Genomic DNA, 22,447 nt, shown 5'->3' on the forward strand with positions numbered 1-22,447 from the left:
ACCAGAGAGTCCTGGATTTGATTCCTGCTAAGGGCATGTACTTTGGTTGCAGTTTGTCCCCTGCCCTGTTTGGGGTCGTGTGGGCGGCGACCAGTCAATGTGTCTCTCTCACATTGATGTTTCTCTTTCTTCCTCCTTCTCTCCCTCCTGCCCTATCTTAAGATAAATGCAAAAAAATGTCCTCTGGTGAGGATAAAAAAGAATTTTTTTTTTAAGAGAAAAGGAGGAAAAGGCAAAGATAGACAGGGTTGCAGATGGTTTGTAGGTTTGGGGCCAGGTAGAAGGAGGAAGAATTTATTGCCCATTGGTCAATATCTTCTCTCTGAATTAGGAGTGAAATCATCAGCTGAGATGAAGAGAGGGGATGATGAGGAAAGGAACTATAAATACTAGGTGAAGGCTTATTACCTTTCAAAACACCATACAAAAAGTCAATTTGTTTTGTTACTTATATTATTTTTATTTATTGATTGATTTATTGATTTATTTTTATCCTCACCCGAGGACATTTTTCAATTTTTTGTTCAGATGGAGTAGGAGGGAGAGGGAGGAAGAGAAAGAGAGAAACATCAATATGAAAGGGACACATCGAGTGGCTGCCACCCACACAACCCAACCAGGGCTGGGGACAAACTGCAACCGAGGTACATTCCCTCAGTGGGAATCAAACCCAGGTCTCTTTGGACCACAGGCTGATGCTCTAACCGCTAAGCCAAACTGGCCAGGGCTGTTTTGTTATTTATTAAAGGAACATTTTGCTATCAGGATAAGTGCTGCTACAAATTTCTGAATCTATAGGCCTAGATAATATTCAAGAACCTTATTCCTTATCTTGTCAATTCCCTTTCCCTTCTCTTCTTCTCTACGGCCGTTCCAAGCTTCCCCCAGTCATCTCAAGCCACCTTAAATTCAAAGCTACTCACTCTGCTGCTCACTCTTGACTGTTTGTTTTTTTTTAATCCTCATTGGAGGACATTTTTGCATTTATCTTCCGATAGAGCGGGAGGGGGAGAGAGAGAGAGAGAGAAAAACAGCGATGTGAGAGAGACACATCGAGTAGATTGCCACCTACATGACCCCAACTGGGGCTGGGGACAAACTGCAACCAAGGTACGTTCCCTTAGTGGGAACTGAACCTGGGACTCTCTGGTTCTCGCCAACGCTCTAACCACTGAGCCAAACTGGCCAGGGCTCTTGACTGGTTTTTAAATCACTTTATGTTATACTTTTGACCAGATCTTCTTTCTTGGTCATTTTTGGTCATTTTCATTTTTCCCAAATTTTTTGCTTAATCCTTCCAAAGAATACATATTTCTTTAAAAAAAATTTTTTTTTTCTTTATTGATTTTAGAGAGAGAGGGAGAGAGAGATAGAAACATCAATGAGAGAGAACATCGACTGGCTGCCTCCTGCATGCCCCCACCCCCACCCAGGGATTTAGCCCACAATATGGGCATGTGCCCTGACTGAGAATCAAACCGGCGACCTCTTGGTGCACAGATTAATGCTCAACCACTGAGGCACACTGGCCGGGCCATATTTCTTTTAATTTATATCTGCAGAATGAAAGTGACTGAATCATAAAGAAGAGCCATGATAAGGAATAGAAAAAAAAAAGAACATATAGCTCCCCTTTATGATCCACCCATGCATCCTCAGTTATTTGAGCTAACAATTTTTTTACTTAACCTAGTTTGAATTAGAGTTCTGCCATCACCGAAAGTATTTTAACTAATATATCTAACTCTTGCTTATGCTGTGTTTACCTTTATCTTCTATGTTTCATAAAAGTTACAGACCCAGTGTTTTTCCTCATTCATATTTGAGTAAGGATAAGTCTAGATCAGCAAACTATAGCCCAGGGGTGGTATCTGGTTGGCCACCTGTTTTATTTTTACAGCCCATAAGCTAAGAATGGCTTTTACATTTTAAATAATGGTTACATAAGTGCCTGCATAATACCCTTGATTGTGTCTCTTGGCCCACAAAGCCTAAAATGTTTCCCTTCTTGTCCTTTAAGGAAAACCTTGCCAATCCCTTATTTAAGTAGATGTGATAAGTGAATAAAAATATTGTGTATTTATTTCCCTTGGGTCCCTCATTATTTACTTGGCTGCTGTTGTAGTCCCTCATTATGTGGGTTTAAATAATCAGTTCAGCATTTAAGCATCCTGCATGGGGTTGAGAGCAAGTCAGAGTCATGGGTCATCTTATCTACAAGTTTGTCTTAGTGGACTTTTTCCCATTGTTTGTTCATATTTCTGCCACAGGTAAGTTTTTGGTATCTGATTTTCTGTTTGGCCTGGTTGCTGCTTTAGGTGTATAACTTCCTTCCTCACTTTTATAAGTTGAGTTGGGGGTAGTGGCCTCACAGGGTCAGTGCCCCTAAAAATAAGGAAAGTTCTCCCAGTGTTGAGATAAGCTACCTGCTCTAATGAAATATATGGTCGGGGAAAGACTCCTCTAAGGTTTTCTGTTTTCATGGCCTCATTTTCTTTTTTTTTTTAATTTCTTTTTTTATTTTTTATTTTTTTTTATCCTCATTCGAGGACTTTTTCCATTTTTTTTGTACAGACAGAGTGGGAGGGAGAGAGAGGAAGAGAGAGAGAGGGAAACATCGATGTGAAAGGGATACATCGAGTGGCTGCCACCCGCACGACCAACCAGGGCCAGGGACAAACTGCAACCGAGGTACATGCCCTTAGCGGGAACCGAACCCGGGTCTCTCCGGACCGCAGGTGGATGCTCTAACCGCTGAGCCAAACAGGCCAGGGCTTCATGGCCTCATTTTCTTTCCTAAACTCTGTGCAACTGCCTTCAAGTACTGTAAATCTGTAGCATCAAAGTAATTCCAAGTAATAATGGCCCCATCCTTCCAAAATACAGCTTTTTCTAGAAGATTTTATTTGTCTGATTAGTAGGTATTGTGGGGATCTGCCAGGATTTCCTCTACTTAGTTTTCACGATACAGCATTATTCTCTTAGAAATGATACATATATAGGTTTTAGCCTTACACTGAGTCCCAAGTGACCATTATCTAGCAGAAATTCTTGTAAGACTGTGGTATATATCTATGTCTTCCTTCCATCATTTTATTACTGATATAAACTTTCATTATTGATGTTAATTTTCCTTTGATTATTTAAATCAGTTGCATGGAGATAGGGGAGTAGGTGCATATTTCTTTCACTTATACTAAATCATTGGAGGATAACAAAAAAAAATACTCATTAAAAGGAAGGGGAGCCCTGGCTGGTTTGGCTCAGCGGTTAGAGCATCGGCCTGCGGTCCAGAGAGACCCGGGTTCCATTCCCACTAAGGGCACGTACCTCGGTTGCAGTTTGTCCCCAGCCCTGATTAGGTCGTGTGGGTGGCAGCCACTCGATGTGTCCCTTTCACATCGATGTTTCTCTTTCTCTCTCTCTCTTCCTCTCTCTCCCTCCCACTCTATCTGAACAAAAAATGGAAGAAATGTCCTCAGGTGAGGATAAAAAAAAAAAAAAAAAAAAGGGAAGGAAGCCCTGGCCAGTTTGGCTCAGCAGTTAGAGCGTCGGCCCACAGACCAGAGTCCCAGATTCGGTTTCCTCTCAGGGCACGTACCTCAGTTGCGGTTTGTTCCTGGCCCTGGTTGGGGTCGTGCGGGTGGCAACCAGTTGATGTGTCTCTCTCATGTCAATGTTTCTCTCTCTCTCTCTTCCTCCCTCTCTCCCTCCTGCTCTATCTGAAGATAAATGCAAAAGTGTCCTAGGGTGAGGATAAAAAAATAATTTTTTTTTTTTTTTTTTTTATCCTCACCCGAGGACATTTTTGCATTTATTTTGAGATAGAGTGGGAGGGAGGGAGAGAGGCAGGAAGAGAAAGAGAGGAACATCAACGTGAGAGAGACACATTGAGTGGTCGCCACCCACATGACCCCAACCAGGGCCGGGACAAACCACAACTGAGTTATATGCCCCTAGTGGGAACCAAACCCAGGACTCTCTGGTCCGTGGGCCAACACTAACCACTGAGCCAAACCAGCCAGGGCTTAAAGTTCTTTTTTAAAAACATATTATATATAAAGCAATGTACCAGGCACTAAATTTCAAAAAACTCTAATGTTCAGCAATTGTCTTCTATACAATTATTCCAAATATCTACTAAATTGATCCATACACTAAGAGACTGCCAGTTCAGTTCCTGGTCAGGGCACATGCCCAGATTGTGGGCTAAGTCCCCAGTGGGGGGCATGCAGGAGGTGGCCACTCAATGTTCTCTCTCATCGATATTCTCTTTCCCTCTGCCTTCCTCTCTGTCTAAAATAAAGAAAGAAAAAAAATATTTTTTTAAATTATTTTGATAAGTGCATAACAGTCTAGAATCCATGTTTATAAAAGACTTCAGTATTTTATTCAATATCTATTCAATATTAGTTTTACTGTTTAAAAAAAAATCATTAAAGCCCAGCCAGTGTGTCTCAATGAAATGAGCTTTGTCCCATGGACTGAGAGGTCCTGGTTCAATTCCCAGTCAGGGCACATGCCTGGGTTGTGGGCTCAATCCCCAGTAGGGGGCGTGCAGGAGGCAGCTGATCAAAGTTTCTCTCTCACATTGATGTTTCTATCTCACTCTCCTTTCCTCTCTCTCTAAAAAATCAACTTAAAAACTATTTTAAAATTTTTTTTGTCTTCATTGATTTTAGAGAGAGAGGGAGAGGGAGAGAAAGAGAGAAACATTGATGAAAAAGGACACTGATTGGTTGCCTCCTGCATGCCCCCACAGTGGATTGGGCCCACAACCTGGGCATGTGCCCTGATCAGGAATCAAACTGGCAACCTCTTGGTGCATGGGTTGATGCTCAACCACTGAGCCACACCGGCTGGGCTTAAAAATATTTTTTAAACTCATTAAAGATAGAATGCTTTGGTCAGACTACCACCTGGGACCCCAAAAAGGCACAGCAGTAAAGATATGAATGACTGAGAAATCTGAAGAAAAGAAATGGTTGATTGGCTCCACTAATGCCAGGGGAAAGATCCGGAGCTAAGTAGGAAGAATTAGCAACTCATCCCAAATAGCTCATGATGCTTTCCCCATTCTTACATTTAGCAAAGGTAGATGTCAGGATGGATAAAAAACAGAAGCAGAAGAATCTATTAGGATTTATTCCAGCCAGGGTACTTGCACAGAAAACTTAAAAGTACTCAAGTTATCACCTTCTGTCCAGGGTGCTGCTGTAAGTAAGTAATCTTGTATTGCACAGCAAGCTAGTGGAATATATATATATATTTTTATCCTCACCTGAGAACATTTTTCTATATTTTGTTCAGATAGAGTGGGAGGGGGAGAGAGAGAGAGAGAAACATCAATGTGAAAGGGACACATCAAGTGGTTGCCACCCACACGACCCAACCAGGGCCGGGGACAAACTGCAACCAAGGTATGTGCCCTTAGCGGGAACCGAACCCGGGTCTCTCTGGGCCACAGGCCAATGCTCTAACCGCGGAGCCAAACCGGCCAGGGCACTAGTGGAATATTTTTTATAAAATATGTTCTAGCCCTGGCCAGTGTGGCTCAGTTGGTTGAGCATCGATTGTCCTGTGTGGGAGGCGACTGATCCCATCGATGTTTCTTTCTCTCTCACCTTCTCCATTCCTCTCTCTCTAAAAAACCAATAAAAACATATATTTTAAAAAAGGAAATATGGCCCTGGCCGGTTTGGCTCAGCGGTTAGAGCATCGACCTACGGTCCTGAGAGACCCGGGTTCGGTTCCCGCTAAGGGCGCGTACCTCGGTTGCAGTTTGTCCCCGGCCCTGGTCGGTTGTGCAGGTGGCAGCCACTCGATGTGTTCCTTTCGCGTTGATGTTTCTCTCTCTCTCTCTGTTCCTCTCTCTCCCTCCCACTCTACCTGAACAAAAAAAAATGGGAAAATGTCCTCGGGTGAGGATAAAAAAAAAAAAAGGAAATATGTTCCAGTGACCTCTGGATCATTCATTTAAGAGACCCATACACTGTCCTGGCTGGTTTGGCTCAGTGGTTAGAGAGTCACAGGTTCAATTCCTGGTCAAGGGCACATACCTGAGTTGCAGGTTCAATCCTGGCCCTGGTCAGGGTCATGTGGGAGGCAACCGATCGATGTGTCTCTTTCACATCGATGTTTTTCTCTCTCTTTCTTCCCCTTCCTCCCTTCCACTCTACCTAAAAAAAATCAATGGGAAAATATCCTCAGACGAGGATTAACAAACAAAAGAGAGAAAGAGAGAGAAACAGAGAGAGAGAGAGAGACCCATACACTTTAAGGATAACTGGGGCATACCACATCAGAATAAGTTTAAATCACACTGGGATAAAGACTCACAGTCTGATCTTGAGTTTCATGGAAGCAGGACAAACTTTAAATACTCTGCGGCAGAGATGTAAGATATATGAGAACCATGTTTTTTATTTTATTATTATCTTTTTTATCCTCACCCAAGGACATTCTTCCATTTTTTTGTCCAGATAGAGTGGGAGGGGGAGAGAGAGAGAGAAACATCGACATGAAAGAGACACATCGAGTGACTGCCACCCACATGACTCAGCCAAGGCTGGGGACAAACTGCAACCGAGGTACGCGCCCTTAGCGGGAACCGAACCTGGGTCTCTCCAGACCACAGGCCAACGCTCTAACCACTGAGCAAAACCAGCCAGGGCAAGAAGAACCATGTTTCTGAATAAGCTTGACTAAAGATCAACTTCCAGAATGACAGAATGAAGACCATGGTGAACTCGCTTTCCCACAAAAACATGAAAATACTGGCAAAACAACTAACATCAGCCACTTTAGAAGTTTGGAAATTAACCAAAGCCACAGAACAAACTGAACATCATCCATCCAAGAGAAACTATTGAACTTTGGTTAGAAAGTGGGATCTATGATATTTTAACTTGAGGATGAGATGCTATTCCCATCTACCCTCTCTCCTTAGCTCAGTTTCATGGTAGCCACAAAAAACCAGCAGTCTCATGACCAATGGAGAGGACTGACCTCTTGTGGAGCTCACTTAAAAGCAACATCCCCAGAGCACAGTCAATATTTTGTCCAAACCTGTAGTTCTCTGAAAAAAGTCTATTCTTAGGAAATAGTGGCTATTTGATTTGATTTATAATTCAGCTTGGCAGGAAAAGAAAAGTCCTATTCCCTGCACAATATGAAAATGTAGCCATCTACTGACAACATTGCAGCTGCCTAAGGCTGTGCTTTCGCTTGGGGTTAGTGAGAGACAAGCTGGGAATTTGAGTACCGCTTGGAGAACTAGATAGCCATAGGGAACTTTGAAAACCTCAGCATAAGTAGGGAACAGACTGACAAACCAGTGGGATGGTAAGACATAAACCAAAGAACTTATATGCATATATGCATAACCAATGACCACAGACAATAGTTTGGGGAAAGCAGGAGGCATGTGGGAGCAGGGAGGAGGGGGTCAATGCGGGGGGGAAAGGAGGGGACATCTGTAATACTTTCAACAATAGAGATAAAAATAAAATAAAGTAAAATAAAATAAAATAAAATAAAGAAAAGCTCCAGCATGTTGGAGCTGGGGGTTGAGGGGATATTTAAAAGGCTGGGTCAATGCAAAAGGCTGTGCACATGCCAAGGAGAGACATGGAAATGGAGAAGGTCCTAATCACTAATTTCTGGCTGACTTTAAAACTCTTTGCAAGCAGAAAGGGAAAGCTAAGGTTGTCTTGCAAACTGCCTGAAACGTGAAGGCATGCCTTCCTTCTCACACAGATTCCCTTCCCAAACAGTGGAAGACACAAAGACATCAATAGTAACGAATACCTTCTATTCCGAATGGATCTTAATTTTTCTTCATAAATGAGTAACAAGATCAAGAACCCTATCCCCAATAAGTGTGAGAAGAGGGGAATTATTCCTCTGGATACATGAGGAAAGTAACATAATAGTGTCATCTTGTAAGGGTACTAAAGTGACCCTAGCACTCAGGCTGGGCTTGAGATAAATCCTGAACTTGAGATAAAATATACAGGGTCAAAGTGAAGAGTCAGTGGTCTTGGCTTTAATCTATCGGGAAAGTATACCTTATAGCCAGCTGAGGTTATCAACAAAATCAGGGAGACAGGGAGCTAAGCAAGGGTGGTATTGAACTAGGGATCCTTGAGGATAGGGCCTGAACCATGCATTTCCTTCTCTCCTTAGAGTTTTTGTTTGTCATACATCACCCCTGGAATGATGACAATAGCTATTACTGCATGCTCCTGCATGTTTCTGAGGCTCACAGACTCACTGAAGTAAGAATTAGAGGAAGAATTGGAAGAGGGGTCAAATTCTCAAAATAGCTTCAGCATAGTTTTAAGTTAGTCTCCTCCCTAGCCTGATGATAGATGCTCTTATTTGGATGGCCCAGGATCTCCATTCCATCAATCCCATTCTTCTTCAGCCTTGTCCAGGTCTGGATTCTTTGCTTCTTTTTTTTTTTTATCTTCACCCGAGGACATTTTTGCATTTATCTTCAGATAGAGCAGGAGGGAAAGAGGGAGGAAGAGAGAGAGAGAAACATCATGTGATGAAAGACACATCGAGCTACCACCACCCACACAACCCCAACTGGGGCTGGGGACAAACCAAAACCAAGGTACATGCCCCCAGCAGGAACTGAACCCGGGACTCTCCAGTCCTCGGGCCAACACTCTAATCACTGAGCCAAACCGGCCAGGGGGGTCTGGATTCTTTTGTCTCCTCCCTTATCTGTTTCTGTTCTCTCTCATACTCACAACCATCATGTCCCCAGCCATAGTTCCCTAGAGGGACCAGGTGCCAAGATATCCAAGTCCCTCTACAGACAGCTCAAGTATCAATGACTGTTGGATTCACCCAAAAGCCTGAGACAAGGAACTGAGTGGAGGAAGTTTATTTGGAAGATGATCATAGGAAGAACAGAGGAGAATAAAATAGAGAAAGAGCCCTGGCCGGTTTGGCTCAGCGGTTAGAGCATCGGCCTGCGGTCCCGAGAGACCAGGGTTCGGTTCCCGCTTAGGGCATGTGCCTCGGTTGCAGTTTGTCCCCGGCCCTGGTTGGGTTGTGTGGGTGGCGACCACTCGATGTGTCCCTTTCACATCGATGTTTCTCTCTCTCTCTCCCTCCCACTCTATTTGAACAAAATATCAAAAATAAATAAATAAATAAAAAATAAAATAGAGAAAGAAAATATCATATAAGGGTTATTATCTAGGCTGCTGTGGACAACAGAAGTTCCATTGACCTGGGGCCTCCTGAGAAACTATAGAATGGTCCACTGAAGTACGGGAGGCTGGATCATCATCAAGTCTCATTCCTTTGGAGGAGTTGGCCCAGATGACTTGTCTATGGGTCTAGCAGACTCCAGCGGCATTGGAGAATATCCTGAGGTAGAATATGCAATATGCACTATATATAGTCATGGGCACTATCAGTGCCAGGCACATCTGAGTTCACATGGAACTATCCATCCACCCCAGCTGTGTCTAAAGGCAGAAATGAGCCAAAAGTATATAATGTGGGAGTCCACAGGGTCCGCCATAAGCCCTTACCCTGATTTTTAAAAGTCTCTCATCAGTAGCCATTATTGATTACACAACTTGTAATGGGTGTTGATTTGTGGCACTTCCTCTAGCTGAAATTCAAATGTGAAATTCCTGGTTGGCAGAAAGGGAGAAATTTCACTGAATCCAGAATGGAGCAATAGGAGGGAAGAAAGAGAATAGGGCTGCAACGGGCTGTCATGTGACCCAATAAAAGTGGAATTGCAGATAATATGAAGTCTTAAGCACTTGCATAAGTTTCAGGTAATTTTTCTGTCTAAACCCAGACACTGGATTTCAGTTTTACGCTGACATTCCTCAAGAGAAGATTTCAAGGATCTTGTCTAGAAGTGTTCTATGTCTGAAATCAAGGAATGCTTCTTACCTTTGTTTAACAAGTTTTCAGATATTTTAGTTGCTACTCTTATAAATGGGGAGAGATAGTCATAATTTATACTTTTTGTGAATAATAAGGCATCTACTGAATTCTCACATGATATATAGGATTTTTGGTTTAGTGATTTTCCTGTTGGGTATGAGTATTCTATGCTATTGGAGACTGGGCATACTAATTATTAACTGCCCATCATTGCCTTGTACCTGAATCTTTATTCCATATACTTTCCCAAAATATCTTGCTATCATAATAGCTAACAACTTGCAAAGCATGAAAACATGAATTGGAACAACAAATATTTTCTTCTTAATGATTGTATCGTGATTAATTTGGAAGGAAGCAGAAAAGACTAGAGAAAAGAGAAAAAATGACTTTGGAGTCATTAATGGCCATTTTAGCTGGTTTGCATGGTGAGTGGAACAAAATGGAGGGGTTGCTTACACACTGGGCTCACTCTATTATCCGCAGTGACTTTCTTATAACTACTTGTTATCATGGAAACCATACTAGTTCTGTCCACCAGGGGGCATTTTCACAATAGAATGTAGAAAATTATGTTGCAAGATTTGCTCTTGCCTAACTGGGGAATGATCCAAAATTATAAAGTTGACATCCAGTTTCAGAGAGGGTATGCCCTTTTTGAAGAAACCAGGCCCTTTGAGGACACTTGTTAGTAGAAAACAAAGATATTACAAATTGCCAGTATGTAAGAGATTTCTGTTGCCAGTTCACAGTGAAACGCAATTGTTACCTGAATTCCAGGTCTTAGTACAGGATAGACTTGATAATCCTGATTTTTTTTTAGGATACCAGGCAGGTTTTGTTTGCTTAGGAGTACCTGAGTTCCTGCTTCTCTTTTGGACATTAGGTCTAATCTTTTATTCAAAACAGGCAATTTGCTTATTGCTCATAGAAATCCTCACCTACCCTGAAAGGACAGAAAAGTACCAACATTGAACTTTTACTTATTTCTAGCAAGTCAACAAGAAAACAGACACACAGATCAACTTTATCCAGACTAGATGAGTTGTTTATTTGTGAGATCCTCAAGTTCTAAAGTACTTATTTGTTTTTATCTGCTTGGTATCTCTGCCAACACTTTCCTCAGATAGCAGACTCACCCTCTGTGCAGAGAGAAGGCATATGTCAATATTAGGCTAATCCTAACACCTCACCCACAGGAAGTAGGCCACCAGTGGTCCTGGGAATGTGCAGATTCTATTCCCCAAGAACTGCATTCTTGAATGGAGACATGTAACAACAGTTTAGAATGAAGATAGTTTATGAAAATATCCTAAAAAGAAGTTCTGTGAAGTGCCTGGGCTGTTCTAGTATCAACTCTTTCCAATCTAGGGAGAGTAATTAGGCAAGAAAAACAAATAAAAGATACCGAAATTGGAAAGGAAGAAGTAAAACTTTCTCTATTTGCAGATGGTATGATCTTATATGTAGAACAACCTAAATAATCCACAAAACTGTTAAAGGTAATAAATGATTTTAGTAAAATTGCAGCACACAAAATAAACATGCAAAAATCAGTTGTATTTCTACACACAAGTTATGGACAATATATAAAAGAAATTAAACAATTTCAATTATGTCATGGGGATGTAATGTACAGCAGGGTGACTATAGTTAATACTGTACTGCTTGCTTGCTTATTTATTTATTTATGTGTGTATGTATGTATGTATTTATTTATTTTTATCCTCATCCAAGAACATTTTTTTTTTTTTTTTATCCTCACCCGAGGACATTTTTCCATTTTTTGTTCAGGTAGAGTGGGAGGGAGAGAGAGGAAGAGAGAGAGAGAGAAACATCAATGCGAAAGGAACACATCGAGTGGCTGCCACCCGCACAACCGACCAGGGCCGGGGACAAACTGCAACCGAGGTACGTGCCCTTAGCAGGAACCGAACCCGGGTCTCTCAGGACTGCAGGCCGACGCTCTAACCGCTGAGCCAAACCGGCCAGGGCTCATCCAAGAACATTTTTGCATTTATCTTCAGATAGAGTGGGAGTGAGAGAGGGAGGAAGACAGAGAGAGAAACATCCATGTGAGAGAGACACATCGAGTGGTTGCCACCCACATGACCCCAACCAGGGCCAGGGACAAACTGCAATCCAGGTACATGCCCTTAGTGGGAACTGAACCCAGGACTCTCAGGTCCGCGAGCCAATGCTCTAACCGCTGAGCCAAACCAGCCAGGGCACTCTACTGCATATTTATTTATTTATTTATTTATTTATTTATTTAATTTTTTTTTTTTTCCGTATGTGTCCCTAGTGGGAACCGAACCCGGGACTCTGGTCCACAGGCCGACGCTCCAACCACTTAGCCAAACCTGCCAAGGTGTGTACTGCCTATTTAAAAGTTGCTAAGAGCCCAGCTGGTGTGGCTCAGTGGTTGAGCATCGCCCATGTACCAAGAGGTCGCAGGTTTGATTCCTAGTGGGGGTACGTGCCCAGGTTGTAGGCTGGGTCGTCAGTGGGGGGCATGCAGGAGGTCGATGTTCTCTCTCATCAATGTTTTTATCTCTCTCTCCCTCTCCCTTCCTCCCTCTCTAAAATCAATTTTTTAAAAAACCATTAAAATAAAATAAATAAATAAAAGTTGCTAAGAGAATAAATCTTAAAAGTCCTCGTCATAAAAAAAAAAAAAAAATTGCACTGGCCGGTTTTGCTCAGTGCGTTGGCCTATGAGAGTCCTGGGTTCAGTTCCTGCTGGGGGCACGTACCTCGGATGCAGTTTGTTCCCGGACCCGGCTGGGGTTGTGTGGTAGCAACCACTCAATATGTCTCTCTCACGTTGATGTTTCTCCCTCTCTCTTCCTCCTTCTCTCCCGCTCGCTCTATCTGAAGATAAATGCAAAAATGTCCTTGGGTGAGGATAAAAAAAAATTAACCGTGTATGGGGACTTATTGTGGAGATAATTTCATAATGTATACAAATATCAAATCATTATGTTGTACACCTCAAACTAATATAATGCTATATATTATACTTCAATAAAAAATTGCTTGTAGCCCTGGCCGGTTTGGCTCAGCGGTTAGAGCGTTGGCCTGCGGTCTGGAGAGACCCGGGTTTGGTTCCCGCTAAGGGCACGTACCTCGGTTGCAGTTTGTCCCCGGCCCTGGTTGGGTCGTGTGGGTGGCGACCACTCGATGTGTCCCTTTCACGTCGATGTTTCTCTCTCTCTCCCTCCCACTCTATCTGAACAAAATATCAAAAAATGTCCTCAGGTGAGGATAAAAAACAAAACAAAACATGTAAATACAAGTTACAACATAGATGAACCTTGAAAACATGCTAAGTGAACTAAGCCAGACACAAGAAGAAAAAATATTGTATGATTCAACTTATATGAGTTACCTAGAGTAATCAAATTTATAGAAACAGAAAGCAGAATAGAGGTTACCAGGGGTTGGGAGGATGGGAGACTGGAAACCTATTACTTAATGAGTACAGATTTCTGTTGGAATTATGAAAAGTTTGGGAAATAAATAGTAGTGATGGTTGCACAATATGGTGATTGTGATTAGTGCCACTGAATTGTATGCTTAAAAATTGTCAAAATAGGCCAGGCTGGTGTGGTTCAGTGGATTGAGTGTTGTCCCATGGACTGAGAGGTCCTGGTTTGATTCCTGGTCTGGGCACATAGCAGGGTTGTGGGCTTGATCCCTGGTGAGGGGCGTGCAGGAGGCAGCCGATCAATGTTTCTCTCACACATCAGTGTTTCTCTCTCTCTCTCTCCCTTTCCCTCTCTGAAAAATCAATTAAAAATTTTTTTTAAAAGATAGGAAGTTTTATTGCCCTGGCCAGTTTGGCTCAGCAGTTAGAACGTTGGCTTGCAGTCTGGAGGGACCCAGATTCGGTTCCCACTTGGGGCGTGTGCCTCAGTTGCAGTTTGTCCCCAGCCCTGGTTGGGTCATGCAGGTGGCAGCCACTCAATGTGTCCCTTTTACGTAGATGTTTCTCTTTCTCTCTCTCTCTCCCTCCCACTCTATCTGAACAAAGGATGGAAGGGTGTCCTCGGGTGAGGATAAAAAAAAATAAAATAAAAAAAAGATACCAAGTTGTTTTTTTCTTTATTGATTTTAGAGAGGAGGGAAATCTTGGTATATGGGTTGATGCTCAACCACTGAGCCACACCAGCTGGGCAATTTAAAATTAAAAAAAATTTTTCTTTTTCTTTATTGATTTTAGGGAGAGAGAAAGGGAGAGTGAGAGAGAGATAGAAACATCAACGAGAGAAAGCATCGATCAGCCGCCTCCTGCATGCCCCCACTGGGGATTTGGCCCACAACCTGGGCATGTGCCCTGACTGGGGATCAAACTGATGACCTCTTGGTGAATGTGTTGATGCTCAACCACTGAGCCACACCGGCCACACTAAATATTTTTTATAAAAAGGTCAAAATGGGAGGAAAAAAAGACTACTAATTTTTTGAAGATTTGTAAGCTACTTCAACATCTAATTCCCTTTTCTTCCCTTATCATGTAGCAGTCACCCTCTATTTTTAAATCCAAAGGAATTTAACTCAATACACCACCTCCACTTTCCCATTTAAGAATGGAAAGGAATCCTGAATGGTAATTGGATAAGTCCTTATATTTGTAGATAGAGATCCAAAATATTTATTCAGCAGTTTATGTTTTTGTTTATTTTTTTATTTATTTTCTTTATTGACTTTTAGAGAGAGAGGAAGAGGGAGAGAGAGATGAAAACATTGGTGAGAGAGAACATCGATTGGCCGCCTCCTGCATGCCCCCCACTGGGGATTGGGCCCACAACCTGAGCATGTGTCCTGACTGGGAATTGAACCTGTGACCTCTGGGTGCAGTGGGTTGATGCTCAACCACTGAGCCACACCAGCCGGGCTGTTTTGTTTTTGTTAATCCTCACTTGATGATATGTTTCCATTGGTTTTTTTTTTTGAGAGAGTGAAAGGGAGGGAGGGAGAAAGAAAGTGAGAGAAACATTTATGTGAGAGACACATTGATTAGTTGTGTTTCACTTCCTTATATTCCAAATCAATGGTTTGTTTCTTGGCTTTACCTACTCTACTATTGATTCTCTGTAAATTATTCTTTCTTTTTTTTTTGATATTTTGTTCACATAGAGTGGGAGGGGGAGAGAGAGAGAGAGAGAGAGAGAGAAACATCGATGTGAAAGGGACACATTGAGTGGTTGCCACCTGCACAACCCAACCAGCGCTGGGGACAAACTGCAACTGAGGTAGGTGCCCTTAGCAGGAACCGAACCCAGGTCTCTCGGGACTGCAGGCCGATGCTCTAACCACTGAGCCAAACCGGCCAGGGCTGTAAATTATTCTTTTTTTTTTTTTTTTTATGTTCCTCAGGCATGAAACAGCTCTGGCCACCAATACAGGCATCAAGCTAGGATGAACTAAGGACTATACCTCTGCTTTGCCCCTGATTGATATAAGACCAACACCACCAATCAGATGTCTCCTTGCCCAATACCAGGGAGTGTAAATTATTCTTTATTTCAGTTTGTGCCTCCTTCACTTCTGATAGTGCTTCCTTCATTTGTGACTGGTCCTTTTCTATGCTCTTGAGGCCCTCATTAAGTTCATTGAGCATCCTTATAAGCAGCATTTTGAACTCTGCATCTGTTAGATTGCTTATCTCCATTTCATTTAGTTCTTTTCCTGGAGTTTTGTTCTGTTCTTTCATTTGGGACATGCTTCTTTGTCTCATTTTGGCTGCCTCCCTGTGTTTGTTTCTATGTATTAGAGTTTCTATGTCTTCTAGGCTTTCTAGGGCGGCCTTTTGTAGTATGTATCCTGCAGGGTCCAGTGGAACAGCCTCCCTGATCACCGTAGCTGGGCCCTCGACATGCACCCCTTGTGTGTACTGTCCACCCTTTTGTTGTAATTGAGGCTTGATTGCTGTTGGCATGTCAATGGGAGGGATTTACTCAGGCTGATCAGCTTCAAGGACTGGCTATGCCCACTGCCCACTAACCTCTGACTACGTTGGAGGACCAGCTGTGCAGGGCCCACTGCACAGAGCAAGACTTACTTCAACTGGGCTCTGGTACCCACTGAGTCCACTCTTTGAGTATGTCGCTTGTGAAGGTGGTTGGGTGGATTGGGTGGTGGTGCTTCGCCATGTTCTGAAGCTGTCCACTTGGTGTGCTGGCTCTGGGGCAAGGTCAGCCACTGCCTGTGTTCTACCCAGGGCTACCAGGTATAAGCTACAAAGTGATCTGCAGATGGCTGCTCCTAGTGCTGGGCCTGGGGCCACTTAGTGAGAGGTATGGGGCTCACAGAGGCCAGATGCTGCCTTTTTTTTTTTTTTTTTTAATCCTTACCTGAGGATATTTTTGCATTTATCTTCAGATAGAACAGGAAGGTGATGAGAGGGGGGTAAGAGAGAGAGAAACATTGATGTGAAAGAGACACATCAACTGGCTGCCACCCACACGACCCCAACCGGGGCCGGGTACGAACTGCAACTGAGGTACGTGCCCTTAACGGGAACCGAACCTGGGTCTCTTTGGTTCACAGACCAATGCTCCAATCGCTGGGCCAGACCAGCCAGGGCCAGACCAGCCAGGGCCATATGCTATTTTTTTGAGAGAATTTAGGAAAATCTGAAACAGGAGCTAAGACAAGCCATTTTTATGACAAAGTCTCTGGAAACAGCTTGGGTGGTCTTGGAAGTTGGATGGGGCTGGGCCTCAGGGAATCACCAGGGTGAGGGAAAACAGTATGAGCCAAGTTGCTGGAGTGCCAGATATGGCAACTGTCTGCCTGCCCCATAGGGAAAGGGCTCACCAAAGGAAAATACGGTCTCTGCTAACATGTCTGTCTAGGAGAAAGCTGCCTCTCTAGCTCTTGCCCTGCTGTGAAACAACTCAATTCTTCCCCATTTGTCTCTTGTGCTTTTCAAGCTGCCTCCCCCACACGGGAGTCCGGACAGAACAAGTCTGATAGGCCATTTAAGAGGAGCTGCCTCGGGCTCCAGCAGCCTCAGCCTTCCTCAGCCTCAGTTCCTATTGGTTTTCCAGCCAGAAGTTATGGGGACTTCTCTTCCTGGCGCTGTAGCCCTGAGCTGGGGGCCTGGTGTGGGACGGGGACCCCTCTGTCCTCAGGAAGGACCTTCCCAGCCGAGGTAGCCTCCTGATTTTTATCCGCACCTCCTCCCCTCCTACCAGTCTCGATGTGGCTTCTTCTTTAATTTCGTAGCTGTAGGACTTCCATTCAGCTCAATTTCAGGCAATTTTGAATGATGGCTGTTCTGTAGTTTAGTTGTAACTTTGATGTGGTTGTGGGGATAGGCGATACCTCGGTTACCTACGCTACCATCTTGGCTGGAAGTCCCCCCAATTGAGTTTTAACTACACAGGTGGTGTGCTCTGAATATCTGGAATAGACTGATAAGACTCATAGCAAATCTAAATCAAGGAAGCCCCTTCTTGACGTCTCTACTCTCTGTCCCCAACAATGCACAAATTCTGCTATGTTGGAACCTAGCTTGTGGACTTAGATTGCTTTAGATTATGGAAAATCACTATTTCCTAGGAAATGAAGTTTTGTGGACAAGGGACTCATGCCAAAGCGTTTTTGTGTGTGTCCTAAACTCTAATTAAAAAAGCTTTGTTTAGCCTTGGCTGGTTTGACTCACGGGTTAGAGAGTCGGCTCATGGACCAGAGTCTCGGGTTCAATTCCCAGCCAAGGGCATGTACCTGGGTTGCAGGTTTGATCCCCAGCCCCAGTTGGAGTCCTGCGGTAGGCAGCCAATAAATGTGTCTCTCTCACATGGATGTTTCTCTCTCTTTCGCTCTCTCCTTCCCTTTCTTCCACTCTATCTAAAGATCAATGGAGAAATATCCTCAGATGAGGATTAACAACAAAAAATTTTTTTTAAAAAAGCTTTGCTTAGTGGTAGTATTGTAGCCAATGATGTTTATCCAAGGTGCTATTATTGCTAACTAAAAACTTTCCCAATACCCCGCCCTATATTGAAATATAGTGGGCAGTGTCAATTTTTGACAGTCTCTATGGAGACTAAATAAAAAAAATAAAAACTCAGGAAAAGTACAGAAGAATTGGATTAGAACATTCTGGGAGGAGCTGGAAAAGTCACAGTGGGTTTAATAGAAGATAAATAGAGCTGCAGTTGTCAAAGAAAGAAACTTGACAATAAGCTGGCCCCTGAATTAGACCTCTCCAGCTAGAACCCTAAATAAGAACTGGGAAAGGGGAAATTGGGGGATTTTAATTTTTCTTTGGGAGTAAGAGAGGGAAGATTTATTTTGGAAATATCAATTTCTCTTAAAATGTAAGGGAAAGGGCCCTGGCCGGTTTGGCTCAGCGGTTAGAGCATCGGCCTGTGGTCCAGAGAGACCCAGGTTTGGTTCCCGCTAAGGGCATGTACCTCGGTTGCAGTTTGTCCCCGACCCTGGTTGGTCGTGTGGGTGGCAGCCACTCAATGTGTACCTTTCACATTGATGTTTCTCTCTCTTCCTCTCTCTCCTTCCCACTCTACCTGATAAAAAAATGGAAAGAAAAAAAAAAATGTCCTCGGGTAAGGAAAAAAAATGTAAGGGAAAGGGATGATGACTTTGTTAAATTTCAAATGTTATGATTTTTTGTTTTTTAAAAGTTGGTATAGTATTACTTAGGTGGTATCATCCAATAAACTAGATTTTAAAATATAATTGAGCAAGAAATAAGGTGTGAGTTCTCATGTAGTATATAATGTGGCTGTTGAATAACAAGTGAGTGTTCTGCTTTGACCCATTTCAAAAGTTTCAGAGGCCAGTATCAAAGAGGCATTCATAAAGACCTTGAGGAGCTAGACTGCTTGTCTTAACTGCTTTAGACCAGTGTCTGGGAGGCTGGCCCAGGATGTGTGGGCAAGCCTTGACTAATATTACCTTGATCTCCCCTGGAACATCCAAAGGGTACACTGTGTTCCAGGAAAAAAAATTATACAAAATGGTCAGCACAGAACAAATTCTGAAAAACTTGCCTACAGGACTGCAAGTCTGACAAGATACTAGAAAACGTTAAAAGCACAAAATTGAACACGTAAAAATTTAAGCTACTTACTCATAAGGCTAAAAATCACCATAAATACAAACTCCAAATGATAAATCAGGAAAAATATTCTGCATCATTTGATAAAGGGTTAGTATTCTTAATATATATTATTAGAAGTAAGTCATTCCCTGGATGGGGGTAGGGGAGGATAAAAATGTAAACAGGCAGCTCATTAAATGGCTAATAACATGAAAAGCTTTTAAACTTTACTAATAATTTAAAAGTAAAAATAAATGCAGCAGTGAGAATTAGAGAAGCAGCAATGTAAAAGACCAATTACATCCAATGAAGTTCCAGGTTATGGAAATTAAGCAATCACATCCTGTTGGTAAAAATGCAAATTGGTACAGGTTTTTTTGCAAGGTTATATGACAATGCCCATCAACCTTTACAATGCGTATTCCTTTTAAAGCATCAGCTACTCTACTAGAAATGTACCTTACAGATATATTCATACAAATGTTAAAAGATATGGACATAGACAACCATGCTAGGGGGGTGGGAGTGGGTGGATGAGGAGGTGAGGGTCTAGGGGGGGACAAAGGAGAAACATCTGTAACAAAAATAAATTAATAAAAATTGAAGAGAAAAAAATAAAAGAAAAGAAAAAAGAAAAAATATATATACAAGGTTGTTCATTACAGCATTATAATAGGAATAAAAACCTAAGTTCAATGTAAATATCCAAACAAAAGAGAAACATTTAAATAAAATAGTGAACATCTCTCTAATGGAAGACTCTGCAGCCATTAAAATAATGAGGTCAATATCATTTTACTGCATTAATGTTCAACTTAATAAATTATCACAAAGCAATTACACCCATTAACAGCCCAGAGCCCTTAATGCATTCTCCTAGTGCTCTCCAGAGGTAACCACTTCCTAATTTCTATCACTATAGGTTAGTTTTGCATGTCTTGAACTTTAAATAAATGTAATCATACAGTATATTTTCTATTCTGTCCTGCTTCTTTGGTCATGGTTATTTGTGAGATATATTCACATTGAATGTTGCTATTGTTTGTTAATTTCTGTTGCTATCTGGCATTTTTATTGAATGTTCTGTGAATGTTTCTTTTGTATATATATTTTAGTTCACATATGTCTACATTTTCTTAGTATATACGTAGGAGTAAAACTGTTGTGTTTCTATGTATATATTGTTTTAGTAGATGCTATCAAACAGTTTTCCAGAATGATTATGCCAATTTATATTCCCACCAGCAATGAGAGTTTCAGTTGCTTATATAAAATGTCCAGAAGTAGTAGTGTTTACAGCTCTTTTTGAATTTGTCTAGCAGGTCTTCCGGTTTTCACCGGAAGGTCCTCAAAAAGTAAAAAAAATAAAATGTCCAGAAGTATATTTACTGTGCTTAACAACAGCTACTTTTGGGGAGTGTGATGAGGGAAGAATGGAGGGCTATATAGTTTATACATTTAAGTACTTACTGTTTTGAAATAACAACATTGTTTCTTTTTATAAAACTAATAATATTTTTCTTCTTTTCTATATTCCATTGATTTTCTAATTTAAAAAGTAAAGTCTCAAAGGACAGAGATCTGGTCCAAGGAAATGGAAAAGATAATCAGGTTAATAAGAGTTAGTAATAAGAGTTCAGTAAGTAGGCCTGGCCGGTGTGGCTCAGTGGTTGAGCGTCGACTCATGCACCAAGAGGTCACTGGTTTGATTCCAGGTCAGGGCACATGCCCAGGTTGTGGGCCAGATCCCCAGTGGGGGGCATGCGGGAGGCGGCCAATCAATGTTCTCTCTCATTGATGTTTCTATCTCTTTCTCCCTCTCCTTTCCTCTCTCTCTAAAACTCAATAAAAAAAAAAAAAGAGTTTAGTAAGTCGGCATCAAATTTAACTTTGAGCCACCTGACAACCCAGGCAGGATACATTCTGATTAATTCAGGGTAAATATATATTTTCACTATTGATAAGATGTGTCAAGAGCATGGGAAGCATAATGCATCATGTGTTGCCCAGTTTTTTTGGCTTAGTTGAAGACCAGATTTCAAGAAATAGAGGAGTGGGGTAGAGGGTAGGTTAGGAATAATGAAAAATGTGGAAATGTAGGTTTGCATTAGGTTGTAAAGGGCTTTAAAAGCCAAATTAGGAAATGTAGACTTTATAATTTGGGCAATAGTAAATCACCAGAGGACTCAGGAAGTAAAACGATATATTTATACTTTAGAAATATACCCTGGTATTAGTAACTGTATAACAATAAGCCAAAACCCCACCTTTCGAACTACTTGCCCCAAGAAATATAGCTTAATACAACCACTGGAACCAGGGATCAAGTCTCTACTTCCCTACCCATCCAGTGGACCAAACAGACCAATAGTGAAGCAGAGATGAGCTCTTCCAGTCTCCAGGAGCTGCTGTCCCCTCATATACTGACATCATTTTGATAGAACACACATCATTTACTTTATGTAAATGCTTTTCTTATTCAAGTTGTATTATACTATGATTACTTTTTTTCTTTCATATTTTTGCCTTTGTGGGGTTATGTTGGATTTTCATGTATTTAGTTTTCTAATTATTTAATTAATTTAATCGAAATATCCTCTAGTTATATAAATCTGCTCTTGATATGCTGAAAAACATTGGTATTCTAGCAATAATATTTTTTCAATTTAATCTCTTTTAGACATCTCTTACAGAACCTTCTGATGGACTCCAAACATCCCTGATTCCTCTCTAGGCCTGTATGTACCACTACCATGTTGGTATCTGCCTTTACTATCATTCTAGGGTTTTATTTTAGCTCAGTTTTGGTTGGGCCCTCAATTCTGTACCATATTTTTACCTCCTTGGTTTACTCCTTCATTTGGGTGCAGTCCTTAGTTTCCTAGTTCTTTTGAGAAAGGGTAAATGGAGAGCAATTTTTTTGAGATGTTTTATTTCTGAAACTATTTTTATTTTACTTTCACATTTAATTGATAATTTGGCTGAGTAGGACTTCTAGGTTGAAAATAATTTCTTTTTCCCAAAGGAATTTCCTAAGACCAGACACTAATAAACATTTTTGCATTAGCTACTGAGAAGTTTGATGTCATTTGATTGTTTTCAAAAATCCTGTTGAGGAATCAATTGTCTTTGGTGTTCTGAAATTTCAGAGTGATAAACCTTGGTGGAAGTCCATTTTCTTCCAGTTTGCTAGGCATTTGGTAGGATCTTTCTGTCTGAAAATTCCTGTCTTATAGTTTGGGAAAATAATTGTAAATTATGTCTGGGTTATTTTCCACACCTCTTATTTTCTCTGTTTTCTCTCTCTCTTTCTCTCTCTCTCTCTCTCTCTCCTGATATTTGAAAATGTCATTCCTCTCAGCCTCATCCTCTATTTTTCTTTTTTCTTTTCCATTCCCTCTATTTCCTGGTTTTTGGTTTTTCTTCAACTTTCTGGGACATTTC

The 22,447-nt window shown here is 41.7% G+C and overlaps 2 non-coding genes and 1 pseudogene across 2 annotated transcripts; 2 read left to right on the forward strand and 1 right to left on the reverse strand.

Moving 5' to 3' along the window:
* Positions 1-15,296: 15,296 nt before the first annotated feature.
* Positions 15,297-15,441, reverse strand: LOC118635159 (annotated as a pseudogene).
* A 2,408-nt stretch (positions 15,442-17,849) lies between these two features.
* On the forward strand, positions 17,850-17,986 carry LOC118635191. Its single transcript, XR_004960518.1, has one exon. It is a non-coding gene; the product is annotated as a U4 spliceosomal RNA (small nuclear RNA).
* A 2,304-nt stretch (positions 17,987-20,290) lies between these two features.
* On the forward strand, positions 20,291-20,353 carry LOC118635120. The gene has a single exon (XR_004960460.1). It is a non-coding gene; the product is annotated as a U7 small nuclear RNA (small nuclear RNA).
* The last annotated feature ends 2,094 nt before the right edge of the window (positions 20,354-22,447 follow it).

Source organism: Molossus molossus, unplaced genomic scaffold (assembly GCF_014108415.1).
Source record: "Molossus molossus isolate mMolMol1 unplaced genomic scaffold, mMolMol1.p scaffold_m16_p_19, whole genome shotgun sequence".
Taxonomy (NCBI): Eukaryota; Metazoa; Chordata; class Mammalia; order Chiroptera; family Molossidae; genus Molossus; species Molossus molossus.